Raw genomic sequence first — 14,629 nt, 5'->3', positions numbered from 1 at the left:
GCCTGGAGCACTTCCTCCCCCTCCTTCTTCACTGACCTTGGTGTCTGCAGGGCTGTTTCTCTCACATTTTTCTCACTCCTCTCTCTCACAGCTGCTGCACAGAGTTTTTTACCCTTTCTTAAATATGTTATTATAGAGGCTCCACCAGCTTGGTGCTTTAGAAGGGAGGTAGTGATGCTGTCATGCTGCTTATGAAACTAGGAATGTAATCAGTGAAAATGTCTACATCCTGTGCCAAGGTAGGAAAATACAAACCTTGAATAATATATATTAACTTGCATTTTAGAAACAGAATAAACATCCAAATAAACAGTTTATGTACAGTTTATCTGTATTTTTTTTTATTTTCTTTTTACAGCTTTAATATTTCCCTCTATATGTTAGAGGTGGTTTGAGCTAGAAAACCTAGAAGAATATGCATTAGGAAAACAATCTTGAAATGTAGCACAGACAAGAACAATCAGAAATGTATTATATTACTCCTTCTTTATTCCTTCATGACTTAGGTTTTGTTCACTTTTTTCAAGATTACTAATGTGTAAACAATATGTACAAGATGATCATCAGTTTGACAGGATGACAAAGACACTGTCTTTATGTAATATTCTGTCAGATTAAAAAAATAGATTTATTTTCCAAAGTGAGATCAAGTAGGTAGGAAGCTGATACAAGGTTGGAAGCTACAGTTGCTTAGAGAAGGGAGATGTTCTTTTGCTTTCAAATTATTCACCCAAATACATGCTTTCATTTCATACTTTAGAAACTAGTGTGTTTCTTTAAGGAAGGGGAAAAATGTTGGAGGACCCACAAGGAAATGTGTAAAATGAGTCATCAAAAAATTGTTTTGATGTAAGAGAAATACGAAAAATCCTTCTAATGTTCACTCAACGTAGGTGAAAAAAGAAATAGAAAACAGTAAAGTACCTTTTGTACACTTTTTCATTTTGAATGTTGGGTGTTGATTAATTTTCTTCATAGGTATTTAGGATTATTTAATATAAACGTGTCTGACAAGTTCATGGTGGTAGTAACTAGTGTTGACTGATTATATATGGCACAGTGCTGAATTAATATAACTTTTTAAGGAGTACAATAACTCCCCTAATAGATAATCCTTGCTGCCTCTTTATCATGAAGGGCCATGACTAGATAAGAAAGACCATTAATTTTTAACAGTTAAGAAAGACATATTGGTCCTACTAAAATCCATCTTCAGTATCATTATGAAGTTATATCTTTAATGAACGCGACTGTATAATATTAGAGAAGATAGCAGATTAAAATGGAGATGATACTTTTAAGAGACACTGTCTCTTGTATTAATGAAACATATTTTTGATATAGCAGTGTACCTTCCCTTCAGACTCTTTGAAGATAAAAATAATCATATACAGAGATAGGTCTTGTAATTATAGAATTTGATGCCTGGAGGTATAAAGTGCAGATTTTGAATTTCTTTTGTAACTCTGATTGCTGATATTATTAGAAATGGGTGTTGTAGATAACGAAGTTATAGAAGAGTAGATGCTGATTTAAGAGTTACAGAAAAGACCTTGTAATGGATCAGAGTACAGAAGATTAAAGGTCTGTTAAAAGCATTCATTTCCTTCAAATAGTTTTCCTCTCAGCAGAAATGTGAATGCTGACACTAAAAAATGCATGGTTGCTCTATATCCCAGTTTTACAAAGCAGATATTAATGAATGTATTTGATGGCATACTTGAGGTCTATTATAAAAATATGCAAAATTCTTAAGATAATGTTTGATTGCTGTGTACTCTTTGCAGCTAGCATAGAAATGAGAATGAGAAATTTCATTTCCGTAGGGGGTACTCTCAGGAGAACAAATTTTAAATCAATACTATAAATGAAGAAAATTACCTTTAAATTAGTAAAAAGAATTTTGCAGATAAAACAATTGTCTGTATCAGTATCATGTCATCTGATGATCTTGGTGTGTCAGAATATGTTTTTTTTAATAAGTAAGAAATTTAAATTATTTGAGTGAATGGATTTGATTTCTGTAATCCTTATTCACTATCTTGCTTTAGCTGATGAATATTACAGGAAAAGAAAGGACAAGGCAAACTCAGATAAAATCCTGTTAAAATGCAAATGACATGAATTTCTAGATAATGAAGTATGCATTAACCTTGGAACACTAATGACCATAGTAGTAAAAAGTATATGGCATATTTTATGTACCTTTACCTCTTCTTCTTTGTGCTCACTTAGATGAAAGTACTGAGATAATTATAGAGGCTTTATATTCCTTTTGCCATGAAAATAATTAAAAGCTTTAAAATGCATTTTCTTAACTGCATTCTTTGTTTTATTTTTCTGCTTATATAAACAAAAGATTTCAGTTCAATAAGTAACATTCTCAGATATCAGCAGCCACTTTTGGGAAGTGAGTTTGGGGAATCCTAAAAAATACTTTTTTTACAGAGTTGAATGCAAATATCTTAATCACTCCATTCTTACTAAACACATAGTTTGACTCTGTATTTGACTCATGTTTCAAGTGATCACTGCTGTTATTTTTTTCTAAAAAAAGGAGGTAACCACTAAGATGCTACAAAGACATCATTTTCTCTCTGGCAGCTTTTCTGAGTTTTGCAATTTCTATGGTCTTTCAACTGGTTTTGATCCCTAGTTAAGCTGAACTCTCCTTTTCCTAACCACTTCCTCCATAATGAGCTTGTTCTTTACAAAAGAGACTTTTTTTACTTTAGTCCATTAGCAAAGAGTTAACCAAGGCAGAAATGTTTTTTGCCAAACGGGTATTGCCAAATTTCTAGAAATTGGTGTATGAACTTGCTCTCGGAAATGTGCATTTAGAAACCTGCAAAACTATCTTCATACAGCATTTCTGACAGACTTCATGTGGATCACATTAAAAAAAAAATCAAATCAGCATAAACTTAATTAATTTGGACTGTGGAGCATCTATTAACAACAAACAGAGATAAAATCTTGTGTAGAAATTACCTGCAAGGGCATTTTGTCAAACTAAAACTAGAACAGCCGGCCCTGGGGATCTGTTAGGGGTGTGTGAGAGCAGGATCAGGGCAGAAGCATTCTGATCATACCTGTTGTGGGTCCTCTTGAGGCAGAGGAAGATCTGTCAAGCAGAGCAGAGGTGGGAGACTGGCATGAGAATTTAACTTACCAAATACCATTTTTAAAAGGCAGTTTGGGAACGGGCTGTAGTTTTAACTGTCAATTCTTCTGAATACCGTTGAATCACTTTTGATGGAGTCCTATATATCTCTAGGCACTCATATTTTAAAAATTAAAATAACTTTGAAGCTTTTAGATTGGCTATGTCATAGTGATTTCCACAAGTCACTAAAACTACCTTGAAATATTTTGTGACTACTTTCTTCTTTTTATTTAACATAATTTATAACTGTAACAATTAGAGCAATAAGAAGATACTCAACTATACCTGTATGCACCCTGTTTGGGATAATTCATAGATACAACAGATTGCTATCATCAATAATGTATAGCTGGGAAGCACTATGCACTTCGGCGATAGAGCACATTCTTTCCAAAATTACACTAAATCAGAAAAATTATTGCCACATTGATTTATAAGTAACTAGCTCTTGGAAGTTCTAGACTAAGAATAGCCATAGGAGACCTGCCTACATTTAAAAAATAGACTTCAAATGTCATCTAACTTGATCTTTGACTTTTTGAAATTAAACTCTCTTGAAGGTTGTTTGGCAAATACTGTTGGTATTTTTTAGTTATATAATTGATTTCAGAATGTGGGTGTTTTTATTTTTATGAAAATTAAAGTATTGATTATCTAAATCAAATTCTTTTTAGAAAAGAAAAAAAATCACCATGAATTTTGAAATGTTCAGGTTTTGTTCCAGTTTGGAATGAAGACTAATTTTAGAGCAGAGAAATTCTTCCACTTGAAGTACAGTTTCTGTCCCCTGCCCAATTTTTATTTCCAGTGCATTGAATAGGAAAGGTATGAGTAACAGTAAAACCAAAAAATAGCAACAACAAAAAACCCCAACAAAAATCAAGGAGATTCAAAATGCAAATTATATGAAATAAATTTTAGTTAAAATGTAAGAAAATGAAGGAAAAGAAGAATGTATGTTTCTCTCCTCAGACCTTTTCTTCTAGTTTTAAAGAGGAAAGTAACTCTTGTAGGCTCCCAGTTATAGCAGTAATTCATATTGTACTGAGTTTCTCCCACTTGCTGGAAACATGCTATTTTTTAAAGGAGAGTGAGTGAATAAGGATGCAAAAAATATAACTGAGGACATTAACTTGTTTAACAGGTAGGAATGGTACTTTTTTAATAAACTGGAGAAGTGCTTGGCCCAAACTGCACTTTGAAAATAATGTGGTCTTATTTAATTAACTTGATGCTCAGGATCCAAAGGGAGTAATCATGAAGTAAAAACTCTAAATAATTAAAGAATTTTAAAGATATTACATGCGACCAATTGGTAAGCAGAACCTTAAAAATATTAAATAAATTTTAAGACAACAAATATGGATGTAAACACATGCTAACCAGTGCTGTCTTTGCAGACAACTGAACCCATATATCAAACAGTATCTTTTTTTCTAATAGCCTGCCTCCTTATCTAAGTCATTCCATGCTGCAACTTAAGGCACAGTGATGCAGAATTGGTCCACTACCTCTGTTAAACTGATCTTTTATTATTGAATTAGTGATTTGTTGAGTCAAATATTCCAACTCTTGCTAACTAAAAATGATTTTGCTTGCCTTTTCATTAAATGCTTGTCCTATTCAGGGTTTATGTTAATAAGTTCTGTATAAAAGGTATTTAAACTTAAAAGCAGATCTAAATAATTGCATTTAAGATTCTATTGCTTTTTTAAAAGGTCATTAGAGAGTAGAAATTAAACAATTAATTCCTGACAAGTGACAACCAGCTCCTTATTTTAAAAGATTTACTCTGCTTTGTATCAAATAAACAAAGAGAAAGTCAAATCAAGAAATCAAACTTATTAAATATCTTATTTTAATATACATTTCAGCATAGCTGTTTAGCAAAAAAACCCCACCATAAAACTAAAAAAGGGTGGGAGTGCTGTCTTTTTATGTTATCCCATTATCAACCTTGAAGCAAAACCCATTGATACGGCTACATATTTTTGACTTTGCATTTTAAAGATAAGATGCTCCAGGTGAAGTATGAAAATGACAAGCAAAGAATAAAACTTGCAAGAAAACTGGTTAATGGCTAATCAAACAGAAAATACTTGTCACCTTGGGCATTACTATGTCATATTGCAAAAGGCCGGGGAAGTCTGCATACAGGTTAGGTCTTTGAAACAAGATAACAATCCAGCACCTACTGTGAGCATCTGGCCTTTTTTAGATAGGGGGCATGACTGGAGTTCCTCAGATATTTGTTTCAGCTACTTATAAACAGAAAAAGTTTCCATCCCCTAATAGGCTATGTTATTATGTGCTGTGTATGTACTGAGCTACTGGGGAGGCTGAAGGAGATTTTGAAAGTTATTTGGTAGAAACTGGAAAGATAAATTGAGTTTAGGAAAAAAATGGGGTTGAGAAATTCAGAGACAAACTCTGAAGTATGAGTTCCTGAGAAAACTGGGGCAGGGCCTATCTGTGAGTCACTTGTTCCATCTGTCAGGTTGCTTGTACCTGAAACTTGTATATCTAATTTGATAGCAACCTCTCATATTTAATTGTGTTGATTTGTTTCTGGAAGAAGGAGAATCAGAAACCATTTAGCCAAGGAGTGCTTAGGGCAGATGTTTATGATGTCAATAGGGATAGGAAAATATTAATTAGAAAATACTAATCAAGACTAAACCCAGTAAGAGGTATTTAATCTTCTGACTACTGTTATCACAGCTTTCTGCATTAATCTTTACACTAGAAGTACTGAAGGCTTAAACGTGAAGGGTGAAATATGTAACTGCAAGGAGCACCAGGGGAAAAGGAAGACATTCACTTCATAACCTTTCAGATCAGCAATTCCCTAAACCACATAGCACAAAAAGGAACTGACTGAATTTCTGCAAAATGGTCTCAAGTTATGGGGGTGCTGGGATTAAAGCTGGTAAAATAATTCCTTTTATTTCTTTTGTGATTTCTTTTAAATGTGCTTCTATTATTTTTTATTTGCAGAGTTTATGAACTAGTTAAATAGTCTGTGAATCTTTTTATCAAAATTATTCAATGTGTTGCAAAATTCAAATACACCTTTCAAATGTGCTTCTTTTGTCTCTATTATTAATTCAATTTTCAAGGAACCCTTTTAATTGTATGATGAAATATATCGTTTCCACACTAGCCAGGAAAATACGAAGTAGTTCTGTGGATCCTAAACATCACTGTCCTACTATTCTTACTATCACAGTCAGGTATTGAAAGAGTGTAAAGGGGAACAGAATATCATTTGGGACTACCTCGGGTGGCGAACAGGTTGACAATTTCTGTTCTGTATGCAAACATTGGAAGAAAGCACAAGCTGAATGAACACTACTGTCTTTCAGAGTCTTATTGCAGGACAGTAAGCCTGAGACATTTAAATTATTTTTTTCTTTTTTATTAGGGACGTTCTGGTGGTAGCAAGTCAAGATGCTGTCACTAGAGTCTACCTTGAATGAATAGAGAGCAGTGATTGAGCTTGTGGAAGTTGGTGATTCTTTTGATTGCATTTTAGCTTGTCCTCGAAGCTGTTCTCTCTGGCATTGAATATTTCCTCTTAGTGACTTGGAAAAAAGATCATTCCAGGACAGAGAAATCCCTTGGGGAAGGTGAGATGGAGTTTCTTCAGCATTCAAGGGATGTAAACAGGACAGAATGGCATCTCTGCTCCAGGTCCTATTGCCAAATTAGAAAGCAAATGTGATTTTCATCTCTGAATTCATATCAGAATATGAATGCCTCAAAAATTCATGCATGCCCAAATGTGGTCTTGTAATCTTGTCAACTACTTTTCTCCTCTCAGAGTCACTGAAAGCACACAATGTCCTTCTTAACCAATGGAGTTATATGATAATAGGCAAATCTATCCTTTCAATTCTTCTTACAGAGTTATAGCAATCTTTGGATTCAAATGCTTCAGACTCATTGATTTGGAGAGAAATTACAGGTCTGTAAATGGGACTTCACAGCAGTTAAGCAGTTAAAATGAGTTTTATGCTCCAAATGGTCAGATTTTCTTATGTGCATATATATAATTCGATATCCAAATAGCTTACGTTATTTATCTGTCTACAAAATATGCAGAAAATATACGTTCTTAGGCAAGATGTATAAACTTGACTTTCACTGCTTCTTTTGAAGCATCTTTGTCTTTTAGATGTCGAGATGCATGAAGTCACTTCAGTTTTATCTGATAAAGCATTACTATCATTTGATTTTTTAAGATTCATAATTGAAAGGTAGTTCACAGGTGTAACTACCTCACAGGAAGTATGCAGAAATGCAAAAGCTCCTGTCTAGCCCAATAATCATCATTGTGCTTACTGAATGAGATTCATGACTTTCTTTCATGACATTAAAACTTACTTAAACCTGGTCCTATGCATGAACAGTCAGGACTAGAAAATCATTTTGTTCTAAGATTCCTCCTGTTCTCTTGAGAACAGGTTCAAGGAAAAATAACTTTTTCAAAGTGCTGTGGAGTCTTGATCAAATTATTTTGGTGGGATGAGTGAGCCAAAGCAAAAATTGAGATTGGTGACAAAATTCTCAGTTGACAACTGATGCTCTCTGTTGTCACTGACGTTTTTTTTTCTCCTTTCTGTTCTGTGAATTACCTATATTTCTACTGACTCATAGGCAAGAGTGAAAAGTACATTTTGATGTGAAGGTAAGGAGTGCATATTGATGTGAAATATGAGATTTAAAACATTTCATATCTTTTAATATCAAATCCATTTATTCTGTTGTAAGCAAAGATGAACTGAAGCATTGACATTTGGATTTGGATGACGTTTAGACTTCTGATTTTAGCTCTGACCCATAAGTGAAAGCACAAAAAGGATTTATATTGAGAAATTTGAATTCAAGTTCCACCAAAAATTCTGAGTATTTGGATTTAGTGTCCTGGATTTGTGCTTTTTCTAGTTCTGAATTATATAATATTTTAATAACTATCGTGTCAGTAAATCTGATAAGCAGATCCATCACATCTTAGTCACTCTGGAATGAAAAGATAAAAAAAAATGACACATATATAATCTTGATTTGATTATGCTTTGTGTAATTTACATGGTTTTAACTCTTGTCACAGTTTACTTTCTTGTAGATATGGTTTTTATTACTGGAAAAAAAACATTACAGTAAATGGTCCTAGCTATGGTCCCAGCTATGTTCCCAGCTATGGTTACATTTGAAACTGAGCTGTAGCTTTTATTGGAGCTATGGACATGGATGATACTGAAACTGGATTTTCTACTTGAAAATAAAAATTAATCATAATACTCTGGCTAATCTTACAACCACATCTATTTCTATATCCAAACCTCAATGATATATCAGAATTTCTGCAAAACAGCAGTCTCTTTCTGACTAAGTGAAAGCACAAAGAACTGTAGAACTGGAAACCATCCAAAGGATCTTGTATGCATTAGTGTTTTAAACTGGAACTGGAGCTAGAATATCCCGCTTAGCGTGTATATCGAATAAAATGAGATTGTTGTATTATTTCAAGGAAGTAAATTAGAAAGACTTTTCCTTCTGCAGTTAAGGATTCTGAGTTTTCACCCGTGTGTTGAAGGAAATCTTCTAAGTGGGTGTTGCCAAGGCCCTTTGCGAGAAAGTGAACCAAGCTGGAAGGCATAGCTAAATGTGATGTCAATGGTTTCAAGGCAGCTGATCTGATGATTGTGCCTGTGTTGCTCTTGATTCATCCAGTCCTGAAATGAGTGTATACTTTTCCTGTATACTCAAATTTGCCATGTGACTCTCCAGTAAGTACTGTTTCAGGCTTATCTGCAGCACCTGATAAAAGGTTTTGTCTGTAGAAGAATATTGTCACCTTTTGGCTCAGTGACTTAGCTCTTACTCTAGTGGCTATGATTTTCCACTTTCTGTTTCTGGTTAGTATTAAAATATCCTGCATGTCCTACACCTCAGAAAGTAGCTTTCCTTCTTTCAGCCAGTTGTCTTCCTGTGACGTAACATCTTTTCTCCATGATTCTTCGTGAGACTGTTAACCATTTTTGGTGAGACACAGGGGACAAGACATATTTATTCCTGTTGGTGTCTTTTTTATTAAGGGTTTCCTCTCAGCCATGGAAATCCGATGGCTATCACTGATCTGTTATACCTTTTTATTCTGTTCAGTCTCAATTTGTGGACACTTTCTGTTCCATGGAGAACAGATGCTGCACAGTGGAGGTTTGCTGTGGAGGGTTTGCTGTGCACATCCTGTAACACGGTTGTGCTGCAGACCATGAAAGGCACCGTATTAGTCCTTGTGCAGGTCGACAGCCCGTACCTAACGCTCTCTGGTCACGCTGGATTCACATGCCATGCCCTGGAAGGAGCCATTTTGTACAAAACTTCGTCCTGTCAGTGGCCTAGTTGCTGGACGTATACAAATTCAGAACAAGTGCCTAAAGTCCTTTTTTGACCCCCCTCTCAGAGAACTTCCTCTACTCAAAGACTTCCAGGATAAAAACCCCATACCTGGATGTAGGTTAGCACTGTGCCTGTGAGACCACTGAATTTTTAAGCATGACTTTGAGTGTATGCAGGATGTATGCATATATTAAAGTTATTACTTAGGTGAGTGTCATGGCCCCAAGGGCACTGCCAGCCCTGACTGTCCCTGCCCACCCCATTGGGTTCCCACCACTCTGCCCACGGCCCAGGACCCCATGTCATCCCCTCAGGGCTCCCCTCACCCTGCCCACGGCCCAGGACCCCATTGCAGCCCCCCGGAGCCGTCAGCCCCTGCCCCAGTGACACTGCAGCAGGGCCGGTCTCCAGCTCCCCACAGCCCTGTCCTGCCCGGCCATGGGCTCTGCCAAGCCAGGCCCACCATAGGCCCATGACCCCAGGAAGGTGCCCAATGTCCGGGGCTGGGGCTGCCCCAGTGTCCCCAGCTGCCCTGCTCCTGGCTGGGGAGGGACAGGCCCTGGCTGCCTGGCCCTGCCATGACTGACCTGGGGGAGCCCCTGGTGCTCCTGGCACCTTGACAGTAAACAAAAACGGAGCGTGTTCTTGAGAAGCTCTGTTGATTAGGATCGTTATCTATTTCTTATTTGGAAATAAATAGAATGAAATGTTTTATCTCAAAGAGAAAGCATTATTTCATCACAGGGAAAATAAAATCATGACCTTTTTAATGTGTTAAACTCTTAGACTGAAAAGTTCATACGGTGGGCAATGCAAACATTTTAGCATGACATGTCTTAGAAAATATTTGTAAAGATGGGCTGATTTCACACCACGTGCTTTGAGATAGTTGTGAGTTCAAACTGATATATCAAGTGACTGAAGTGTTTCTGCTAACACTGAAAGGATAAGAATGTGTCCAAAGTTTAGGTGCATACGTGACCATGAATGAAAATATAAATTGGAGAGCTGATCTGGTTTCAGATGATGCTTTCTTTTTTGATGATGAGATCTTTGGTATTTCTTCTATGTTCATTCCAAGCCAAAGAAGTTATGAATATAAGACACCGCTGGGGGATTTGCTCTGCTAGTTTATTTGTTTTTAGGAATAGTGTATTAAATATTGTTCTTTTTTTTTTTTTTCTTTTTTTTCCCCTTGCAGAGCAAACATCCTCTGTAATTACTTAATTTTAGCTGTGTAAAAGAGAAGAATGTAGTAAAGAGATAGGTTATAGCACTGTCTTGTTTTTATCTAATAACATTTTAGTATAAAAAATTTATATTAACAAGTAGCTTGCTTGATATCCCTGCTGCCTTTCTCCTTGTTTTTCCACCATTGTCATTGCACATGACATAGATGCTTTCTGAACATGCTCTCTACCAATAGAGCTGTTCATACAATCACTGGTGTACATGAGTGCAGTTTTTTTAGAATAGTTAAATAATCAGTTGGTAATTGTTTAGATTCAGAAAAAAGTTCACTCAGTTTGCTGGTAAATAGCCATCTCTATATCAGGTCCAGGTCCTGTGAAGTAAGTGTCTACTGGAAACACCAGGTGCATTTTGTCTCCATAGTGTTTAACTACATAGGTATGAGAGCACATTGGACTTGACAACTAGCAGAAGAATGAGAACATTCACAATTTAGACACCATTGATTAACTGATCCACCTCCAGCAGTTGTGAAGCAGGAGCTGTGATAAATCTGTCAATGCTGAACAATTTCACAAGGAAGAAACAAATTATTCCACATTGCAAAGCTATTCAAATGTTATTTTTCTAATAATAAGTCTGACAGTGAAGTTGGTACCCATGAAGATCTGCAGTTCTTTATTTTCTCAAGGCTAGAACAGCACTTCAGATTTTTCACTTAAAATATTTCTTTTGGAAAAAATCCTGTACAAAGGTTTTTATATAATAACTGTCATAGATTACTCTAAAAGCAAACAGGAAAAAAACCAAAGTTTTCCAGAATTCAAAGCTATTTCACTTGCTTATATGGTTACTTATGTACTTGTCCAAGGAAAACAACAGATGAGTTTAATGCCTTGTCCATCAGTTATGAAACAAATAATCAGTTCCATGTATTCTAATGCATATGTAGCAGTAGACAGAGATGGGGAGAGGTAGTCTTTTTAATGAAGACCAGAAATGAAAATGTTTTGATATTAAAATTATTGTCAGTGGGAATGAAAGATTTGGAAAGAAAATGGAAATTTCTACTTAGTATTTATACAATATAGATGTCAAGATAGACTGTATGGTTTAAGCAATTCAGTCTTTGTATGAAAAATAAATGCTTTTTATTTTTATGTGATGAGAAGGATATGTTTAAGGTACTGCACTGGGATTCAGCATGTCAGTTCTGCTCTGCTTTTGCCATAGACTTTCTATATTATATCTATACCTATTTGAGGTATGGCTTCCAAAGCATTGGCTACCTGTCTCTGGGATTTTGTGAGGATAAATGCATTAGTGTCTGAGTCATCAAGAAGCTCTGATGGTAAGACACAAAGTAGCTGTGAAGATAAAATGAAGATGCTTTTGCTTCTTTCTTGTACACAGAGCTTGCCTTTGTTTCCTACTGAATGAATCTGGTATTAATCAGTCCTACCTTTACTTCTGTACATTGACCTATGGCTTTCCTCTTCCCTTGCACAATGTCCTTATAGGACTCCACAGCATCAGCAAGTCAGGTAAAATATTCCTGCCCTTATTCTTATTGAATAATTTATAGAATGCTAGTAAGTCTAGTGCTGTGTCAGGCTCTTCATCATGTCAAATGATTACACATGCACAGTGTGCATGCAACCAGCCAAGAGAAGAGCAAGCTGTTTTAGTGAGACATCGGGGCATTTTGAGGGAAGATCACTATGAAAGTCGGTGTTTATGCATTTCCACCTTTCTTTCATGATAATATTTTGCATAAGTTTAGTCTGAAAAAACAACAGTACCAACAACACTGTCTGTTCTTTATTGCAGGTTTTTGTTCTTAGTGGCATGCGAAAATGTTCTTGATTTAAGGGAACTTCTTATGGGTTGAGTAGGATTACTGTTCTTCCTTTATGACAGCTGTAAGAAACTAATAGAGCCTGATGACCCTGTTCCAAAGAGAAGTGCAGGTCATCATCTAACAGTGAATCTAAAGGAAAAAAAAAACTTTTGATGGCCAATATTTATGTAACTATTCCATGAAATGGAAAGACAAAGCACCTTGGAAAGTATCAGGGAAATGTCTGAATTGCCAGCAGCATGACTGAGAAAGGAGAAAAGCTACACATGAAAAACCCGTCAAGTGAAAATTGAAAGGAGCTTGGACTTGTTAGCAAAGATAGAGTTTCCTCTTGCTGGGTTCCAGAGGATTTTAGATATTCTTTTCAAAAAAAGGCATTATATCAGAGATGCCAGATTTTTTCATTTTCTCTGCAGAAAAGCAATCCATGAGGCCCTGAATTTTGGGTAACTGTTTGGTGTAGAAGACAATCATAGATACCTCTGAAGCACACTGATTTATTTCACCAGCTCTAACTTCAAATATTTGCTTTCAATTTTGTCATGCTGCCTTTGTATCTGTCTTTTGGGTGATTAATATGGTGTTAATAGCTTCAAAAAAAGTTTTAAATAATTCAATTTCTAGTTATAGAACAGAATAATACCCACTTATATGCTTTTCTCTGGCAACTTTACACTCCGTAACAGAGTCAGTTCTGTAGGGTTAGACATATTCTTCTAAACTTGGGCACCATGATACCTGAGGTTCAGAAAGAGTCACGTGTTTTAGAAAAGGCAGAATTAATTATTGACAACTTAGTTCCTATACAACAAGAGTTAAGAGGAACAATCATTTTTCTTAGCCAGGAAAATACTACCTGCCTTATTGGTAGTGGTTCAGTTTCTTCAGAATGCAGATACACTTCTGTGGACTGAGCTGATGCTGACTTGGGGTTTTGAAAAACAGATGAGAAAAATAATGGAATATTCTCAGAAATTGGAAGATCCACTCCTTAATGAAAATACAACAGCTTAGCCTATGTCAATCCTGATACCACAGTTACACATTCTGCCAGTTCTGCTGCAAATTTACAAAACATATCTGGTTTCCAAATATGCATGCTACATATCCAGTTATGGCTGATTAAATGAATAGAGTATATCCTTCTGACAGAAATTTTATGTGGGCATTTACCCTGGGAGCTCTGAGCATAAAACATAACCTAAATATTAATAAGGACAAATGTTCAGAACCCAGAACAGGTGTTAAGGCATGCACCTTGCAGATAAAGCCAGTAGTAGTTGCTAAGCTAAATCCTCTCAAACATCTCTGAAATGTTACCTCTTAGCTGTTATGTTTGACTGCTCAAAAGGATGCCAAGAATTTAGTGCCAAGTTCCTGTGACCACTGTTGAGTTTCCTTGAAAAGAGCAAGCAAATGGTGTTGGACTACTGCTAAATTGTACTGGGAATTAATGCTGAATTTTATAATATTAGTAGTGAAAAAAATACCAGAAATTAATAGTAACAGCAGTTCTTTGATTCAGTGTCAGGGTGCCGCAAGGGCTGGCTGCTCCCTACAGGCTGGGGGCCACGAGGGATCCCCAGGCTGGCAGAGCAGGGGTCTTGTGAGACAGGGCCTGTACCATTGTCCCCCAGTGAGGTCATTTATTTGGCTGTAGAACTAGTGGTTTGAAACTGCTAATATCTGCATAATTTTGAAATACTTCTGAGCCAGACTTTGAATTAACAATCAATCTCTTTGAAGAAGGTCTTTATTATACTTAAAATCTGGACCTAAGTACTCTGAGGAGGATTTTCTAGTCACAGAAACAATGATCTTTGGAGTTGAAATAAAAGTGCTGAGTTTGTCAAGTAAATTTATGTTAATCACTGGTAAAAAAAAATTAAACTATTTCTTTTCTTCCCTTGCATACTTCCAGGAAAATAAGAAAATCTTTCCCTATGGACAGATACAGTTTCTCATAACCACTGATTTGTTTATGAGATGATTACAACTGGGAGCAC

The sequence above is a fragment of the Aptenodytes forsteri genome, unplaced genomic scaffold (genome assembly GCF_000699145.1).
Source record: "Aptenodytes forsteri isolate BGI_AS27 unplaced genomic scaffold, ASM69914v1 Scaffold27, whole genome shotgun sequence".
In the NCBI taxonomy this organism is placed as follows: Eukaryota; Metazoa; Chordata; class Aves; order Sphenisciformes; family Spheniscidae; genus Aptenodytes; species Aptenodytes forsteri.
Note: the sequence above shows the minus strand (reverse complement) of the source record.